The sequence below is a fragment of the Aphidius gifuensis genome, linkage group LG3 (genome assembly GCF_014905175.1).
Source record: "Aphidius gifuensis isolate YNYX2018 linkage group LG3, ASM1490517v1, whole genome shotgun sequence".
NCBI lineage: Eukaryota > Metazoa > Arthropoda > Insecta > Hymenoptera > Braconidae > Aphidius > Aphidius gifuensis.
This window is the reverse complement of record NC_057790.1, coordinates 15,519,820-15,528,084: the sequence shown is the minus strand read 5'-3', so window position 1 is coordinate 15,528,084 and position 8,265 is coordinate 15,519,820. Positions and strand designations below refer to the sequence as shown.

The following is an 8,265-nucleotide window of genomic DNA, read 5'->3' as shown; positions in this document are numbered from 1 at the left end:
TTTATAATCATCGTCATCATCTTCATCGGCTTCGTCTTCACCACCAGGTCCTCCAACCGTTATGAACGCAAGTAATGTTGCCGAACGGTATGACAAAGAAGATCAATATCGTCCTAAAGCAGGCCATTTAAAGCAATTTGCAGAGAAACTAAAAGATGATTCTATAGATACTTCTTATTTCTGCGCTGACTGCGCTGACTATCAATGCCCAAGTAAAGCCGCAACACCGTACTATCAATTTTGTAAAGGCTGTCTTGAATATTGAAAGATGGGGGACGCACCACAAACCCCACCACCAAGAACTACAGAAATTTCAGAGTTGTTTATCCAACAACGTCAACAGACAATATCAGAAAAAATAGCTTGTTTGCAAAACGAAATATAAGAACTCAAAGAAAAATTGAACAAAGCAGAATTTGATTTTTGCGATACAAAGCCATTTGTAAATGAATTTGATGAATAAATAAATTGTTTTTATGTTTTTTTTTTACAGGTATTATTGTATCAAAAAAATATAAAAAAAAAAAAAAAATTAATAAATAAATAAAAATTTTGTATACCTTTTTCCTTTTGTCTTCTTTTTACTTGTATAATTGTTTTTGTTGAAAATTTTTCAGGTTTTTTAAGGATAAAAAAAAAAATTCGTTGTCCTCTAGACTTTTTGTTTTCTTTTTACAGCTATCAAATATAATTTTGTTTACAAAAAAAAAAAAAAAATTCGTTATTTGCCTCGCTATATTTTTTCACACCAGAGGGCCAAAAATTTTCAATTTTGTCGGGGTAAAATATTTTACGAAACAGGTGAATCTAGAAAAAAATTAGTTTTGCTGTGACCACTGCAGTGTGAAAATCTTTTTTCAAGTTGATGGTAGAAAAAATGGAGCATGTTTTAGATGATGATGAAATTGACATTGACGATAATTTCATCGATAGTGACATAATAAATCGAATCATGCAGTCACCATTACAACAGGTGCATTTAAGTGAAATTTTACAAACGGGTGGTGGTAGTGATAATAATTTTCAGCGCATAGATATAGTCGATGAAACACAGACATTTGTGACAAAATATAATTTGAATAAACTTTTGATAAATTTTGAAGTGAAAGAAATACCCGAAAATACTGTAGTTGAAACATGGATTGAAGAAGCATTTGCAGAAGTATACAAGCTGATCAAAAATTACTCAATTAATGCGCGTGATAGAGTTATTCTCAGCTTCAAAACCCCTTCTATGAACTCGGAGGCACATACTCACTTGATACCCGCAAATAATTTCACATTTGAACGTTCATAGGAGATTGTAAGTAGCATTTGTCAAAGTAATGATCCAGTACATGCTAACGATCTATTTACCATTGACTTGGTTGTATTGAAATCAACGACTGGTGTTCCCCGCCAAGGGATTGAAAAAAAACTTGAGGTGCTCTGGAGACTAGAACTGAGATACCATGGTCGATATTTATGTTTACCACGCTTTACTGTCACATGTTTATCAATAAATAAAAAGATAAGAACTAAAGTTGCTACTTAAGAGCAAGGTCCCAATTCTGTCAAAAAGCTAATATTGTTGTATCGGATGGTGGTTGCGGGCTTAACGAAATAATTCTATTTCAAAAATTATTTAGTTACTGAATCTGCCGCATTAGTTATCTGGAATTTCGATACTAATGATGGCCATACAATTTTTTTGATAGGAAAAAACTTTACTCAATCGCGGCGTTTCGCGTGAAAATATGAAAATTTTTAATATTGTGTATTATCCTGATGACAAATATTTTGCGCCTATAAAATATATGCATGTATTTATGGCTACAAATATCAAATTCTGGTGTGATTGGTGTCGTATCGGCTTTACAAAAAACGAATATCATAAACAATGCTAATCAAAATGTGACAAATGCTGAAATTTCCCGGCATGTAAAATAAATAATAGTAATGATGACTCTAAAAAATGTTTGATATGTAATCGAGTATTTTATAGAAAAAATTTTGTGAGCCATCTAGACTCGCAGGTTTATTATGTGTAAATATCTTTGGCATGTTGTTGTAATTGAATACAATAATAATAAGTACACATTTGAACAATTTTTTTTTCATTCATTTATAAAAATATTGTTTGTTTTATTTCATTTTTTTCCATTTTCATACAATTATTGTTGTTCAGTAATTTCCAATAATCAATGATTTTAGGATTTCGATATATCGATTTTTTGTTCCTAATTTTATAATAACGATTGATAAAACACATGAAGTAGAAAAAAGAGTTCAAATAAAATTTTTGAATATATTCCGTACGGCTGGTAAAAATATGTAGGTATTGTGTGTTTAGTTATAATTGAAGCTAAAAAAAAGATTAAGTGGCTAAGTAAAAAATGTAGCTAAGTAAATAATCTAACTAAGGAAAAAATCTAGCTAAGGAGAAGATGTGGCTGAGGGGAAAATTAAGGTGATAAAAATATATTTGGCTATAATGGAGACTAAGTGAAAAGTATAGCTGCCAAATTAATTTGATGAAACTTAAAAAAAATAAGAAGCCCTGTGGTCTAGTGGTCAAGGCGTTTGCCCGGAAAGCAAAAGACCCGGGTTCGATTCCCGGCGGGGGAACTTCGTTATTTTTTCTAAATTTCTGGTCTTTTTCATCTAGTGGCTCAGTTAAAAATCTAGTGGTTTAAAAAATAAAAAAAAAAATTTAGTATATCGAAATTTTTATTTTGACTTTTTTTTTACTCGAAGAGTTTTATCGACTGCCATTATTATATTTGCAAAATATATATATATATATATTGAAATTTATAAATTATTATCTAAGTTTTTATCGAAACATTTTTTTTTCCTTGACGAACTTTATTGATTACTAATAAATTTCCGAATTAATCGTTATTTTGATAACGATCTGATATATAATCGATAAATAGCCGTTTTTTCCATACTTCAACTCTATTTTTAACCACTTTGCGCATGTGTACGAATTTTTTCCGTATTTTTCACGTAATCGTGAGAAAATTTTCTATAAACAGTAGTGTACATAGGACAGTTCTGGCCCATCCCCCGATGTGATCCCCTCCCCCTGCTGTGATTCGCGGTTGATTCCGCGGAATCCGCGGATATCGTCCCAGAGGGTCCGCGAATTAATTTAATGAGGTCGAATCGCCACAGGGGGCCATTGATTAGATCAATCAATAAATTGATTAAGTCAAATCGCCACAGGGGGTCATTAATTAGAGCAATTAATTAATTAATTAGGTCAAATTGCCACATGGGGGTCCTTAATTAGAGCAGTTAATTAAGTAATTAGGTCAAATCGCCACAGGGGGTCCATAAATTATTCAATTAGAGCATTGTAGCCATGGAGGGTCTCGATTTTTCATAAGACGCCATATTGTTTTTCTATTTAGTATGACGTCACATCGCATTAATATTATTATCATTATTATTATTATCCAGAAAATGTCATAATTTTTTTTCGTAAGACGCCATATTGTTTTTCTATTTAGTATGACGTCACATCGCATTATTTTTATCCAGAAGATGTTATAATGTTTTTTTGTGAGACGCCATATTGAAAATTTTCATTGACGTCATCTTTGATTTTTTTTTGAATGACACCTGTCCCGAATTTGTCCCGAATATGTCCTGAATGTCCCGAATATGTCCCGAATGTCCCGAATTTGTCCCGAATGATCCAACAAACAATAGATTATAGTATATCCTTCCAGTAAAAGAATATTCCTCAATATATTATTCAATGAATAACCAGAAAACCTTAGATATCTCAGTTGGTAGAAGCAATGGATTGAAATTGGTTGATTGAAATATCAGAGATTAGCTGTAAATGTGAACAATTTAAGAGAATAAAAACACAAATAAAAATGATTTCTTTTGTACTTATTATTTATACAAAAAATTAATCTCGATGATGGTTCAAACTGAGGACCAATCATTTTTATAGGTGCAGAAAATAGATAAATCTTTAAAACGTTTTATATGATTAATTATTATTTTTGTTTTATCAATAATTTTTATAATTATTAGAATAAATATATTTAGTATTTTATTAGGATGGGATGGATTAGGTTTATCTTCATATTGTTTAGTTGCTTATTATAAAAATAAAAAAAGTTTTAATTCAAGAATAATTACTATTTTAATAAATCGAGTAGGAGATATTATAATTATTTTATCTATTAGATTAATAATATATTTAGGATCTTTAAATTTTATAATATTAAATAATTTAAATCTAATAATTTTATACTTAATTTTAATTGCTGCAATTACAAAAAGAGCTCAAATTCCATTTTCTCCTTGATTACCTATAGCTATAACAGCTCCAACACCTATTTCTGCTTTAGTTCATTCCTCAACTTTAGTGACAGCAGGAGTATATTTAATAATTCGATTTAATCATTTAATAAATAAAAATTTTATATTTTTTTTATTTATTTTATCTATATTAACAATATTTATAGCAGGATTAACAGCTAATTTTGAATATGATTTAAAAAAAATTATTGCTTTATCAACATTAAGACAATTAGGATTAATGATAATAACTATTTCATTAAATTTAACAAAATTAACTTTTTTTCATTTAATTACTCATGCAATATTTAAATCTTTATTATTTTTATGTGCAGGAATTATTATTCATAATTATTTCAATAATCAAGATATTCGTTTTATTTCAATTTTAAATTTTAAAATTCCATTTATTTATTCTACATTTAATATTGCAACTTTAACTTTATGTGGACTACCTTTTTTATCAGATATAATCATTGAAATATTTAATATAATAAGTAATAATTATTTAATATATACAATAATATATTTATCAATAAGTACTACTGTTTCTTATTCTTTTCGTTTAATTTTTTATATTTCTTTAAAATCTCCTAAAATAAATAATATAAGATTTTATTTATCAAATAACATAATAAATTATTCTTTATTAATTTTATTAATTATATCAATATTTTACGGCTCAATTATTAATTGAATTTTATTTTCATCATTAAATAAAATTTTTTTAACAAAAATAATAAAATTAATTATTTTTTTCATTTTAATATTTACAATATTATTAATATTAATTTTAAATAATATTAAAATAAACAAAATTTTTTATAAAAATATTATTATTTTTAAATTTATAAATATAATATGATTATTACCTTTAATAGATAAAAAAATTAAAATAAAATTAATTTTTATATCTAATAAATTTAATTATTTCAATGATATAGGATGATTAGAACAAGTCTCATCAAAAAAAATCATTAATAAAATTATAATTATATACAAATTTAAAAATATTTTTAAATTAAATATAATATTAATAATAATATTTTTATCATATTTAATATTAATTATAAAATATTATTAATATTTAAATAGCTTAAACATAAAGCTTAATATTGAAAATATTAAAATGATTTTTAAAATCTTTAAGTAAATAAATAATAAATATTTTTTTTATATTGAAAATATAAAGTTTTAGATAAACTATATAAAATAAAATAAAAATGGATTTTAACCATAAATTTAAAAAATTAGAAATTTTTATATTTTCAAAAATTATTTTATTAATTGGAATAAAAATTCATTTTAATTATTAACAATAATTTACCTCTATTTGGTTTCAATTAATTAATTAAGGATTAAATTTAAATCTTATTACAAGCCGAAATTGAATGCATAATTAATGCTTCTTAATTTAAAATAAATTTTACAAAATATCTTTTAAATGCAAATTAAAAATTTTTATTAAACTATTATTCTAAAGAACTCATTTTAAAGATCCTTCAAATTTTTCAAATTCTAAACCTCAATATAAAATTAATAAAATAATTAATCTCATATAAATTCATTCAAATAAATTTAAATAAATAAAAGAATTAATTAAAGGAATTAAAAAAACAACTTCTACATCAAATACTAAAAATAAGATAGCAATTATAAAAAAATGAATAGAAAAAGGTAAACGTGAAGACCTTAAAACATCAAATCCACACTCAAATGAAGAAATTTTTTCACGATCTTGATTTTCTTTTTTTGATAATAAATAATTAATAAAAATTAAAATTATTGAAATAAATAAAATTATTATAATAAATATTAATCTTATAAAAATTATTTATATTAATTAATAAACCTTTTAATTGGAAATTAAAAATACTTTTTATACTATATAAATAAAAAGATAATCAATAAATAAAAATATATAAAAATAATCAAACAACATCTACAAAATGTCAATATCAAGATGAAGCTTCAAAACCTAAATGATGAAATATAGAATAATGATTAAATAATAAACGTCAATAAGATACTAAAATAAATAAGGTACCAACAATAACATGAATACCATGAAATCCTGTAGCTATAAAAAAAATTGAACCATAAACTGAATCAGATATTCTAAAATAAGATTCTTGATATTCTAAATACTGAAAAAATGTAAAAATTATACCCAAAATTAATGTAATTAAAATACTTAAATTAGATATAAATAATTTTTTATTTATAATTCTATGATGACATAAAGTAATAGAGACTCCAGATCTTAATAAAATAATAGTATTTAATAAAGGAATATTAAAAGGATTAAATACTAAAATTGAATTAGGAGGTCAAACTCTACCAATTTCTACTCTAGGGGATAAATTTATATGAAAATAACACCAAAAAAAAGATAAAAAAAATATTAATTCAGATAAAATAAATAAAATTATACCTAAACGTAATATTTTTGTAACATATAAAGTATGGACTCCTTGAAAAGTTCCTTCACGAATTACATCTCGTCATCATTGATAAGTAATTATAATCATTAAAATTAAAGACATTAAAAATAATAAAATATTAAAATCATGTATAAATTTCAATGATCTAAATATAAAAATTATTAAACAAAAAGAATTTATTAATGGTCAAGGACTTAAACTTACTAAATGATAAGGATGATTAAATTTTATCATAATTTGTTTCTTTTAAATATAAAATTATTAAAATTACAAATACATAAGATTGAATTAAAGAAACTGAAATCTCTAAAATTAATAATATTAATTGTAAAATTAATACAATTAAATAAAATAAAAAAAAATTAGGAATAAATCTTCTTAACAAAGTTAATAATAAATGGCCAGCAATTATATTAGCAGTTAATCGAATTGATAATGTAAAAGGACGAATAATATTTCTTAATGATTCAATTAATACTATAAAAAATATTAAAATAAAAGGAGTACCCTGAGGAACTAAATGAACAAATATAAAATTAGTATTTTTAATTCAACCAAATATTATTAATCCTAATCATATAGGTAAAGATAATCCTAAAGAATAAATTAAATGTCTTGATCTTGTAAAAATATAAGGGAACAACCCTATAAAATTATTTATTATAATAAATAAAAATAAAGAAATATAAAATAATAAATTATTTATATTAAACTTATTTTTTAAAATAATTTTAAATTCTATTCATAAAATCAATATAAAATTAATTATTAAAAATAAAATTCGTGATCTTATCAATCAATATATTTGAGGAATGATAAATAAACCAATTAAAGAAGAAATTCAATTTAATCTAAAAATTTTTGTTGAAGGATCAAAAATTGAAAACAAATTTAATATCATTTAATAACAAAAAAATTATTTATAATTTTTAAATTATTAAAATTTTTAATTTTTAAATTAAATAAAAAATATAATAAAATTATAAATAAATAAAAAATAATAATAAAATAAATTAATAATAATAATCAATCTATAGAACTTATTTGTGGAATAATTTCCTAAATCAATAAAATTATCTTGAATTATAAAAGAATCAAATAATAAATTTTTAAAATCAACATATTCATACCTTCAATATCATTGATGTCCCAAAATATTTAAAGTTATAAAAGGATTAATAATTTCTTCTACTATATATAAAATTTTTAATGAAGGAATAGCTATAAAAACTAAAATTAATATTGGAATTAAAGTTCAAATTAATTCTAATAATTGATTATGTATAATCTGCCGATTAATGAATTTATTTAAAAAAAATCATAATATGATATAAATAATAAAAATTATGATTATAAATAAAATTATTATAATAAAATCATGAAAATATGTTATTAAAGTTATAATATAAGAATTAGTATCTTGAAAATTAAATATATATCAATTTAGAATTTTTAATAAAAAATAAAATTTTATCTATGAATCTTAAATTCATTACATTAAATATGCTATATTAAA

The 8,265-nt window shown here is 22.8% G+C and overlaps 1 pseudogene; it reads left to right on the top strand.

Annotated features, from left to right (window-relative positions):
- Positions 1-877: 877 nt before the first annotated feature.
- LOC122850941 lies at positions 878-5,418 on the top strand (annotated as a pseudogene).
- Positions 5,419-8,265: the final 2,847 nt, after the last annotated feature.